At 49.2% G+C, this 11248-nt stretch overlaps 1 protein-coding gene across 50 annotated transcripts in view; it reads right to left on the bottom strand.

The window, feature by feature from the left end:
* LOC118382152 (YY1-associated factor 2-like) overlaps positions 1 to 11248 on the bottom strand; it is a 44728-nt gene that overhangs the window by 10906 nt on the left and 22574 nt on the right. The window lies entirely within an intron of this gene.

Here is an 11248-nt window from a genome sequence, read left to right as displayed (position 1 = left end):
TACACCATACAGTCATTGTGTGTGTTGTGTGTGTGTGTTGTGTTCTGCCATGGTGAGATTACTACACCATACAGTCAGTGTGTGTGTTGTGTTCTGCCATGGGGAGATTACTACACCATACAGTCAGTGTGTGGTGTGTGGTGTGTGGTGTGTGTTCTGCCATGGGGAGATTACTACACCATACAGTCAGTGTGTGGTGTGTGGTGTGTGGTGTGTGGTGTGTGTGTGTGTGTGTTGTGTTCTGCCATGGGGAGATTACTACACCATACAGTCTCTGTACTGACTGCAAAGTGATCTGTCCTTTCAGTGGTTCCCTCTAGAACAAAACACACACGCTGACATTTGACAGATGAGCCCTTGAGGCATGCAGAAACTCCACCAGCACATTTTGTACCAAATTCACCACCATGAGAGTAATTGTCATCAGCTTGTCTCTAGTCAATTCCAATCACGCTGTAGTAAGATGGAGAAACAGTTTAGCCTAGAAAACACTCCTTGTTTCTGCAGTGCTAATAATCAGTGTGCTTATCTGTGATGGATCCGTTTATCTTCTGAATACTCTCAAACAGAACAGTACTTGACTTTCTGACACACAGAAACCATGACAACTACAGCTGGACCAAGTCGCTAAGGGAAGAGGAAGGCATTGTTTAGATGACCATAATGGCCTCAATTACGCTACAGCCTGAAAAAGCTACATTCAAGTGTTGTTCTGAAAATCCCCTTACAGTAACTGCATCAAGGCCAGCCAGCATGGACATGTATCACATGGCCTATATACTGCCAGAGACGATATATCCCCTTACAGTAACTGCATCAAGGCCAGCCAGCATGGACATGTATCACATGGCCTATATACTGCCAGAGACAGTATATCCCCTTACAGTAACTGCATCAAGGCCAGCCAGCATGGACATGTATCACATGGCCCATATACTGCCAGAGACAGTATATCCCCTTACAGTAACTGCATCAAGGCCAGCCAGCATGGACATGTATCACATGGCCCATATACTGCCAGAGACAGTATATCCCCTTACAGTAACTGCATCAAGGCCAGCCAGCATGGACATGTATCACATGGCCTATATACTGCCAGAGACAGTATATCCCCTTACAGTAACTGCATCAAGGTCAGCCAGCATGGACATGTATCACATGGCCTATATACTGCCAGAGACAGTATATCCCCTTACAGTAACTGCATCAAGGCCAGCCAGCATGGACATGTATCACATGGCCTATATACTGCCAGAGACAGTATATCCCCTTACAGTAACTGCATCAAGGCCAGCCAGCATGGACATGTATCACATGGCCTATATACTGCCAGAGACAGTATATCCCCTTACAGTAACTGCATCAAGGTCAGCCAGCATGGACATGTATCACATGGCCTATATACTGCCAGAGACAGTATATCCCCTTACAGTAACTGCATCAAGGCCAGCCAGCATGGACATGTATCACATGGCCTATATACTGCCAGAGACAGTATATCCCCTTACAGTAACTGCATCAAGGCCAGCCAGCATGGACATGTATCACATGGCCTATATACTGCCAGAGACAGTATATCCCCTTACAGTAACTGCATCAAGGTCAGCCAGTATGGACATGTATCACATGGCCTATATACTGCCAGATACAGTATATCCCCTTACAGTAACTGCATCAAGGCCAGCCAGCATGGACATGTATCACATGGCCTATATACTGCCAGAGACAGTATATCCCCTTACAGTAACTGCATCAAGGCCAGCCAGCATGGACATGTATCACATAGCCTATATACTGCCAGAGACAGTATATCCCCTTACAGTAACTGCATCAAGGTCAGCCAGCATGGACATGTATCACATGGCCTATATACTGCCAGAGACAGTATATCCCCTTACAGTAACTGCATCAAGGCCAGCCAGCATGGACATGTATCACATAGCCTATATACTGCCAGAGACAGTATATCCCCTTACAGTAACTGCATCAAGGTCAGCCAGCATGGACATGTATCACATGGCCTATATACTGCCAGAGACGATATATCCCCTTACAGTAACTGCATCAAGGCCAGCCAGCATGGACATGTATCACATGGCCTATATACTGCCAGATACAGTATATCCCCTTACAGTAACTGCATCAAGGCCAGCCAGCATGGACATGTATCACATGGCCTATATACTGCCAGAGACAGTATATCCCCTTACAGTAACTGCATCAAGGCCAGCCAGCATGGACATGTATCACATGGCCTATATACTGCCAGATACAGTATATCCCCTTACAGTAACTGCATCAAGGCCAGCCAGCATGGACATGTATCACATGGCCTATATACTGGCAGAGACACAGAGAGAGAGGGAGCGAGAGAGAGAGAGAAAGAGAGAGAGTCACAGCACAGCCCACCACGGAACTAACCAATGCTGACAACTTTAATCAGCCGGAGAACAGTCTCTCAGTAATAACATCATTCATGTTGTTGTGTGTGTTGAAAATCATCTCCGTCCCGACTCCCCAAACACATTGGGATGGATGACGAGAGCGGCTGCTAGGTGACAGAGGAGCCTGCTGACAGGACTGATACTGTCATGTTGTACAGAGCTGGAGTGGTTAACAGAGCACAGCAGTTAACCCAATCAGAGGTCATTAAGAAAGCACGTGCTATAGGTCTCCTGTGTGTGTGTGTGTGTGTGTGTGTGTGTGTGTGTGTGTGTGTGTGTGTGTGTGTGTGTGTGTGTGTTGTCCCGTATTGGCCTAGCATGTACACACCACATCAGGCCGGGCTGGGACAGGGACAGTAACTGAGGCATTGATTCCAATAGGATGATTTTCCTCAGTGTCTGGCTCGGCGTGCTCGCCTATGTTCTGACAGTAAATGCTGTGTGTTGGAACCACTGTGTGGGAGTGTGATTTTCAATCAATAGCCCACTCCTGGAATCTGTTCTAGAATGGCTAATGGAGTCTGCCACTATGACACTAGGACATCAAGGAGGGGTTTAAATAAACGCACCAAACAGCAGCCAGACAGAGTGGATTTCCTTTCAGCCAGCAACGATAAATAATGACGAGGTGCCTTTAGATCTTACATCACCGTCTCTAGTCTCTACACTGCCCTGACACTTTACATTATTCACCAATCAATTGGTATGTATTTCATTGAAATGACTAATGAACAGAAGTACCCTAAGTCTCTCTCTCTCTCTGGTAGGGTATTTCACCCAATAGATATGTGAGCTATTTTCAAATTCTTTGTTGTTCTGTGTAATCTGAGGGAAATATGTCTCTCTGATATGGTCATACATTGGGCAGGAGGTGAGGAAGTGCATCTCAGTTTCCACCTAATTTTGTGGGCAGTCAGCACATAGCCTGTCTTCTCTTGAGCGCCAGGTCTGCCTACGGTGGCCTTTCTCAATAGCAAGGCTCTCTCTCTGGATGACTACACATCCTGTTCTTCCCACTCTTCCCTCCCCCTGTCTGTCAGCCTCTCTACTGAGGGTGTTGTGTTATACAGTCATGTTAAAACAGAGAGACACCAGGACCTGCCTTCATCAACACCGTGGGTCCTGATGACTCATTGACCCAGGCATAACACTGGTGTCTCACAGGGCTGCTGTTAGGCCACAGCTGGCTGAAACGGTCAGCTCTCAAAGTGTTGTACTGCTGCAGTATGTCTCAGGGCTGCTGTTAGACCACAGCTGGCTGAAACGGTCAGCTCTCAAAGTGTTGTACTGCTGCAGTATGTCTCAGGGCTGTTGTTAGACCACAGCTGGCTGAAACAGCCAGCTCTCAAAGTGTTGTCCTGCTGCAGTATGTCTCAGGGCTGCTGTTAGACCACAGCTGGCTGAAACAGCCAGCTCTCAAAGTGTTGTCCTGCTGCAGTATGTCTCAGGGCTGTTGTTAGACCACAGCTGGCTGAAATGGTCAGCTCTCAAAGTGTTGTACTGCTGCAGTATGTCTCAGGGCTGTTGTTAGACCACAGCTGGCTGAAACAGCCAGCTCTCAAAGTGTTGTCCTGCTGCAGTATGTCACAGGGCAGCTGTTAGACCACAGCTGGCTGAAACGGTCAGCTCTCAAAGTGTTGTACTGCTGCAGTATGTCTCAGGGCTGCTGTTAGACCACAGCTGGCTGAAACGGTCAGCTCTCAAAGTGTTGTACTGCTGCAGTATGTCTCAGGGCTGCTGTTAGACCACAGCTGGCTGAAACGGTCAGCTCTCAAAGTGTTGTACTGCTGCAGTATGTCTCAGGGCTGCTGTTAGACCACAGCTGGCTGAAACGGTCAGCTCTCAAAGTGTTGTACTGCTGCAGTATGTCTCAGGGCTGCTGTTAGACCACAGCTGGCTGAAACGGTCAGCTCTCAAAGTGTTGTACTGCTGCAGTATGTCTCAGGGCTGCTGTTAGACCACAGCTGGCTGAAACGGTCAGCTCTCAAAGTGTTGTACTGCTGCAGTATGTCACAGGGCTGCTGTTAGACCACAGCTGGCTGAAACGGTCAGCTCTCAAAGTGTTGTACTGCTGCAGTACGTCTCAGGGCTGCTGTTAGACCACAGCTGGCTGAAACGGTCAGCTCTCAAAGTGTTGTACTGCTGCAGTACGTCTCAGGGCTGCTGTTAGACCACAGCTGGCTGAAACGGTCAGCTCTCAAAGTGTTGTACTGCTGCAGTACGTCTCAGGGCTGCTGTTAGACCACAGCTGGCTGAAACGGTCAGCTCTCAAAGTGTTGTACTGCTGCAGTATGTCTCAGGGCTGCTGTTAGACCACAGCTGGCTGAAACGGTCAGCTCTCAAAGTGTTGTCCTGCTGCAGTATGTCTCAGGGCTGCTGTTAGACCACAGCTGGCTGAAACGGTCAGCTCTCAAAGTGTTGTACTGCTGCAGTATGTCTCAGGGCTGCTGTTAGACCACAGCTGGCTGAAACGGTCAGCTCTCAAAGTGTTGTACTGCTGCAGTATGTCTCAGGGCTGCTGTTAGACCACAGCTGGCTGAAACGGTCAGCTCTCAAAGTGTTGTACTGCTGCAGTACGTCTCATGAGGTCAACCTGAGATCATCTGATGTTGTTTTTGCTCTTTCTTTAACACAATCCACACAAAAACACCAGCTCCCCTTAGACAACATAGTGCAAGTCATTCAATTGAAGACTAATGAAAGATTAGCCCCAGATCTGTTGGAGCTTTGGCCACCTGACTATCATTGTCATGCCATAGACAGCGAGAGGAGTTGGCACATACAGATCTGGGATCAGCCCAGTGTAAGCTGAATAATACAGTGTTAATCAGAGCAGAGTCCTCTGTCCTCCCACAGATCAGTCAACCTACAAGCTCAGTGTTCTGTCACATCTCCCTTTCAGCAGGTCGGTGTGTGTGTGTGTGTGTGTGTGTGTGTGTGTGTGTGTGTGTGTGTGTGTGTGTGTGTGTGTGTGTGTGTGTGTGTGTGTGTGTGTGTGTGTGTGTGTGTGTGTGTGTGTGTGTGTGTGTGTGTGTGTGTGTGTGTGTGTGTGTGTGACTCCTCCTCCTGGGATCCAGTGACATGATTAATGTCTCTCCCTGCCAGGACTTGCTACTGCTATGCTGCTCTCCATTGGCATTGGAGCTGTGTGTGTGTGTGTGTGTGTGTGTGTGTGTGTGTGTGTGTGTGTGTGATTGCTCTCTGCTTCCTATAGTTTATGGCACCTCCACAGCATTTGGCCCACTACGCCCTAGACCCCGCCTCCTCTGGGAGTCCTATAGAGTCATTTTCTCACTTTATAGTTACAGTATATACAGTTATATACACACACACGCACAATTGCATTCTATTCTATGTTGCATCACAGCGTACTGTACAGTTTAGTATGGTGTAGGTGTAGGGATGAAAAGATATCTTACATGCACTGTGTGGAGAATATTTGTAAGTATGCCCCATGATTGGTGGAGGCAGATGCCCACGCAGTGTACTGTACAATTTACATAATATAACATTCACTGCTGAAAGTCTGAAATAGGCATGGATAAACAGTATCTACATGACAACTGTATTTTCAGTACAACAGACCTTTTCTCCAGAGAGGTCCTGCAAAAGCCTACATGGAGTGTGTGTGTGTGTGTGTGTGTGTGTGTGTGTGTGTGTGTGTGTGTGTGTGTGTGTGTGTGTGTGTGTGTGTGTGTGTGTGTGTGTGTGTGTGTGTGTGTGTGTGTGTGTGTGTGTGTGTGTGTGTGTGTGTGTGTGTGTTCACTGCTCACACACTTGAGCAGTTCCCCCATCATTCAAGCTGTCATACGAGGCCTCAGGTGAAGTTCAGTAAATATGCGTCTGAACTTGTGGAAATATTCTGGCACAATACTGGCTCCAGTAGAATGATGAGTGTTCCTTCCCCTTGGGCTGAAAGTGTCAGAGAACTCATTAGTGGACAGCTGGTGGGTTGGAAGGTCAAATACAACTTGGTCTTCACACACCCAGTTATTAGACTGCTAGCCGGACGGCTAATGTTTGGAACGCGCTGTTTCTAACAGTTGTCTAGCAGCAGTTAAATCACCCTTCATGAAGAGTGTTTTATTGTTTTCTAATGACTAGAAGCCAGAGCAGTGAAAGCAGTGGAATAACTTGGTGTCTCCTCTCCAATGGCTGTAAAATACCTGAACGCAGAGTGGGATAATCATTAAAAGAATGGTGTGTAATTTGCCTTCCTGTATTCATCTCATAATGTGGCTAATGGCGTGTCTTTAATGGCCCGGCAGTAACGCGTGGTGGAGTGTTTACTGCCGTGCCAATTCAACTGCACGTCACAAGCTCCTTTGTCATGTTCGTTTTGGTTACCCCCTCCTCTCTCCCTCGTTTCTTCTCTCTTCCCTCTGTCCTTCCTCCCTCTCATCTCTCGCCATCCTCCCATCCTGGAGACAGTACAGCCTCGTTGACATCGTGCTTTCAATTCTGGTTCTATCTTCTCAAGCAGCATCAGAGAGAGCAGCTCTGCTAAACCTCAGTTTTGTAAAACATTCATCTTAATCTGTTGGCTGCACGCAACCCAACCGTCTCCCTCTCTCCCCTGTCCCCCGCTCCCGGTGTCTCTCTCTCTCTCTCCCCCTGTCTCTCTCTCTCTCTCTCTCTCTCTCCCCCCCTGTCTCTCTCTCTCCCCCCTGTCCCCCTCTCCCGGTGTCTCTCTCTCTCTCTCTCCCCCTCTCCCCTGTCCCCCTCTCCCGGTGTCTCTCTCTCTCTCTCCCCTGTCCCCCTCTCCCCATCTCTCTCTCTCTTCCTGTCTCTCTCTCTCCCCTCCGTGTCTCTCTCTCTCCCCTGTCCCCCTCTCCCCCTGTCCCCCTCTCCCCCTGTGTCTCTCTCTCTCCCTGTGTCTCTCTCTCCCCGTGTCTCTCTCTCTCTCCCTCTCCCTCATGTCTCTCTCCCTTGTGTCTCTCTCCCTCGTGTCTCTCTCTCTCTCCCTCGTGTCTCTCTCTCTCTCTCCCTCGTGTCTCTCTCTCTCTCTCCCTCGTGTCTCTCTCTCTCTCCCCTCGTGTCTCTCTCTCTCTCCCTCGTGTCTCTCTCTCTCTCCCTCGTGTCTCTCTCTCTCTCCCTCGTGTCTCTCTCCCTCTCCCTCGTCTCTCTCTCTCTCTCCCTCGTGTCTCTCTCTCTCTCCCTTGTGTCTCTCTCCCTCTCCCTCGTGTCTCTCTCCCTCATGTCTCTCTCTCTCCAGCTCTCTTTCTAAATGAGCTCAGTACCAACTCATTCATCTGGGAGTAAAGTTAGGCCTGTTTGACACAGATACAGGTAACTTTAGACCTATGTAACTAATTCCATATTAAAACCGGATTACAAATGACAGTGACCATGCAATGATCTTACATAGCTTGAACAATAATGTAGACCTAAAATAATCGTTGAGATATATATATAATATCTCAAGCTAAATGAAGCCAGAGGGAAACAGAAAGGTAATATTAATATCCTCCATAATCCGTGTCCTACATTAGACTTAGTACACCAGCTGTCTGGCTCTTTCCCCCCTTGGAAGAGCCCCCCTCCCTCCCTGGAAGAGGCCTCCTCCCTCCCTGGAAGAGCCCCCCTCCCTCCCTGGAAGAGCCCTCCTCCCTCCCTGGAAGAGCCCTCCTCCCTCCCTCTAAGAGCCCTCCTCCCTCCCTGGAAGAGCCCCCCTCCCTCCCTGGAAGAGCCCCCCTCCCTCCCTGGAAGAGCCCTCCTCCCTCCCTGGAAGAGCCAGCCAACCCCCTGGAGTGTGCTGTGTGTGGACGGGCGGGAGACGCAGGTCGAGTCATGTTGCTATTGGCCCTTCATTAACTACCGCGACCTCCTTTGTTGGCCATCTTGCTACCATCACCTCTGGTAGGAGCTGTGTTGTTGTTGCTGTAGAGGGCAGAGGGTTAGCGCTTGGCCTTGCTGAAGTAGACCGTCTCTCTGAGAGGAGAGGAAGAGAGGAAAGGAAGAGGAAGGGAGGACAGCACTGAGATCTCTTCCTGTCTCTCTGAGGAGAGGAAGAGAGGAAAGAGATGAGAGGAAAGAGATGAGAGGAGAGGAAGAGAGGAAAGGAAGAGGAAGGGAGGACAGCACTGAGATCTCTTCCTGTCTCTCTGAGGAGAGGAAGAGAGGAAAGAGATGAGAGGAAAGGAAGAGAGGAAAGAGATGAGAGGAGAGGAAGAGAGGAAAGGAAGAGGAAGGGAGGACAGCACTGAGATCTCTTCCTGTCTCTCTGAGAGGAAAGAGATGAGAGGAAAGGAAGAGGAAGGGAGGACCACTGAGATCTCTTCCTGTCTCTCTGAGAGGAAAGGAAGGAAAGGAAGGGAAGGAGGACCACTGAGATCTCTTCCTGTCTCTCTGAGAGAGATGAGAGGAAGGAAGAGGAAAGACCACTGATCTCTTCCTGTCTCTCTGAGAGGAAAGGAAGATGAAGGAAGAGGAAGGGAGGACACTGAGATCTCTTCCTGTCTCTCTGAGGAGAGGAAGAGAGGAAAGAGATGAGAGGAAAGGAAGATGAAGGGAGGAAGAGATGAGAGGAGAGGAAGAGAGGAAAGGAAGAGGAAGGGAGGACAGCACTGAGATCTCTTCCTGTCTCTCTGAGAGGAAAGAGATGAGAGGAAAGGAAGAGGAAGGGAGGACCACTGAGATCTCTTCCTGTCTCTCTGAGAGGAAAGAGATGAGAGGAAAGGAAGAGGAAGGGAGGACCACTGAGATCTCTTCCTGTCTCTCTGAGAGGAAAGAGATGAGAGGAAAGGAAGAGGAAGGGAGGACCACTGAGATCTCTTCCTGTCTCTCTGAGAGGAAAGAGATGAGAGGAAAGGAAGAGGAAGGGAGGACCACTGAGATCTCTTCCTGTCTCTCTGAGAGGAAAGGAAGAGAGGAAAGAGATGAGAGGAAAGGAAGAGGAAGGGAGGACAGCACTGAGATCTCTTCCTGTCTCTCTGAGAGGAAAGGAAGAGAGGAAAGAGATGAGAGGAAAGGAAGATGAAGGGAGGACAGCACTGAGATCTCTTCCTGTCTCTCTGAGAGGAGAGGAAGAGAGGAAAGAGATGAGAGGAAAGGAAGAGGAAGGGAGGACCACTGAGATCTCTTCCTGTCTCTCTGAGAGGAGAGGAAGAGAGGAAAGAGATGAGAGGAAAGGAAGAGGAAGGGAGGACAGCACTGAGATCTCTTCCTGTCTCTCGGAGAGGAAAGAGATGAGAGGAAAGGAAGAGGAAGGGAGGACAGCACTGAGATCTCTTCCTGTCTCTCTGAGAGGAGAGGAAGAGAGGAAAGAGATGAGAGGAAAGGAAGATGAAGGGAGGACAGCACTGAGATCTCTTCCTGTCTCTCTGAGAGGAGGGAAGAGAGAAAAGAGATGAGAGGAAGGGAGGACCACAGAGATCTCTTCCTGTCTCTCGGAGAGGAAAGGAAGAGAGGAAAGAGATGAGAGGAAAGGAAGAGGAAGGGAGGACCACTGAGATCTCTTCCTGTCTCTCTGAGAGGAAAGGAAGAGAGGAAAGAGATGAGAGGAAAGTTAGAGGAAGGGAGGACAGCACTGAGATCTCTTCCTGTCTCTCGGAGAGGAAAGGAAGAGAGGAAAGAGATGAGAGGAAAGGAAGAGGAAGGGAGGACCACTGAGATCTCGTGCTGTCTCTCTGAGAGGAAAGGAAGAGAGGAAAGAGATGAGAGGAAAGTTAGAGGAAGGGAGGACAGCACTGAGATCTCTTCCTGTCTCTCGGAGAGGAAAGGAAGAGAGGAAAGAGATGAGAGGAAAGGAAGAGGAAGGGAGGACCACTGAGATCTCTTCCTGTCTCTCTGAGAGGAAAGGAAGAGAGGAAAGAGATGAGAGGAAAGGAAGAGGAAGGGAGGACCACTGAGATCTCTTCCTGTCTCTCTGAGAGGAGAGGAAGAGAGGAAAGAGATGAGAGGAAAGGAAGAGGAAGGGAGGACCACTGAGATCTCTTCCTGTCTCTCTGAGAGGAAAGGAAGAGAGAAAAGACATGAGAGGAAAGGAAGAGGTAGGGAGGACCACAGAGATCTCTTCCTGTCTCTCGGAGAGGAAAGGAAGAGAGGAAAGAGATGAGAGGAAAGGAAGAGGAAGGGAGGACCACTGAGATCTCTTCCTGTCTCTCTGAGAGGAAAGGAAGAGAGGAAAGAGATGAGAGGAAAGTTAGAGGAAGGGAGGACAGCACTGAGATCTCTTCCTGTCTCTCGGAGAGGAAAGGAAGAGAGGAAAGAGATGAGAGGAAAGGAAGAGGAAGGGAGGACCACTGAGATCTCTTCCTGTCTCTCTTGAGAATACATCTCACTGAATGACAGTCTACCGTCTGTCTGCCGTTCATTCACTGACAGCGCAGTGTTTTTTGAAGGTGTCTGAGTGCCGGCATTTTCGTCCGTTTCTACACGTAAAATCGGTTCGCACTCGGTTGGCAAATTACGGTCGGCACTTTGTTCAGAGACGCTAAGTACCATCAGCTGGCAAACGTGAACTGTGTTGCTGTTCTGGGCAGATGGCAAGTGCTTGGCCCTGCTGGAGCAGAGGTCTCAGACTCTCTCTCTCTCAGCCCCTTGTCTTCTGTGTGTGGAGGGAATTTGATGTCTCTCTCTCCTCTCCCTCTGTTATCTTCCTGTGTGTGTGCAGCGGTGGTTGAGTTGTTTGTAATGGTGGTGACCCCCTGGCTGCTTTAAGACTGTTGTCCTGATGAAAATCTCTGTTCCACTGATGACATCACACTGATTAAGCCCTAGCATACTAATGAGCCTCGCTCTGGGTGTCTGGCAGCTGCTGTAGCAGCCTCAATTCAGAGACTAGACACACAGGGGCGCACACA

This window comes from Oncorhynchus keta, unplaced genomic scaffold (genome assembly GCF_023373465.1).
Source record: "Oncorhynchus keta strain PuntledgeMale-10-30-2019 unplaced genomic scaffold, Oket_V2 Un_scaffold_21901_pilon_pilon, whole genome shotgun sequence".
NCBI classification, from domain to species: Eukaryota; Metazoa; Chordata; class Actinopteri; order Salmoniformes; family Salmonidae; genus Oncorhynchus; species Oncorhynchus keta.
Note: the sequence above shows the minus strand (reverse complement) of the source record. Positions and strands in the feature narration are given on the sequence as shown.